Below are 672 nucleotides of genomic sequence, written 5' to 3'. Positions count from 1 at the left end.
CACCTCCCCATCTCTCTCCTCCTCCTTGTCACAGGTCCCCCCACCTGCTCCTGCCAGCACAGATTTGCTGGAGAGGGGGACAATTATTTCAACGTTCATCCGAGGAGTGACACCCATCCCCTTGCGCCCTGTCCGCCCGTGCCCCAGTCACTTCTGCCCCAGTTCCCTCGGCGAGGGGGTCACCGGCGCGAGGAGGAAGGGAGGCAGCGGGGTGGATGGAGTTGAGCTGAAGCTAATGACAGTCACGTCCCTGCCTCAAGCGCCGGGACCCTCTCCTCCAGCGAGGACGCGTGTGGGAGTGAGTGCGCTCAAGAGGAGCTGATCAGTATTCAGCGAAAGGCTCCGCTACTGCGCTGCCCGCTCGCCCGCTGCCGTCCCTCCGCCTCCCAATGACTCGGTGCGCAGGAGGAGGCAGCAGCCCTTCCTCAGCAGCACCCCACAGCACCCTGCTCCCGCACCCGCGACCTTCCCCGCGGCAGATTTCACTCCTCCCTCCTCGTGAAAGCAACGCTCCCCATCACTTTTCCAGCTCCGCAGCGCAGGTGTCCCCGATCCACCCCCAGGCCACCACCCGCAGGGCCCTGCCGGCTTCTTCAGCGGAGCCTCGGCTCACGGGGGCCAGCTGGCATGGCACAATTTGGGGACCCACGGGGAGCATCACCTGCCCGACGC

General features: G+C 65.9%; 1 protein-coding gene across 1 annotated transcript in view; it reads right to left on the bottom strand.

Moving 5' to 3' along the window:
- Positions 1-672, bottom strand: part of TRIM9 (tripartite motif containing 9) — an 82237-nt gene that overhangs the window by 67505 nt on the left and 14060 nt on the right. The gene's annotated exons all lie outside the window — the stretch shown is intronic.

Source organism: Pygoscelis adeliae, unplaced genomic scaffold (assembly GCF_000699105.1).
Source record: "Pygoscelis adeliae isolate BGI_AS28 unplaced genomic scaffold, ASM69910v1 Scaffold314, whole genome shotgun sequence".
Lineage (NCBI taxonomy): Eukaryota > Metazoa > Chordata > Aves > Sphenisciformes > Spheniscidae > Pygoscelis > Pygoscelis adeliae.
Note: the sequence above shows the minus strand (reverse complement) of the source record. Positions and strands in the feature narration are given on the sequence as shown.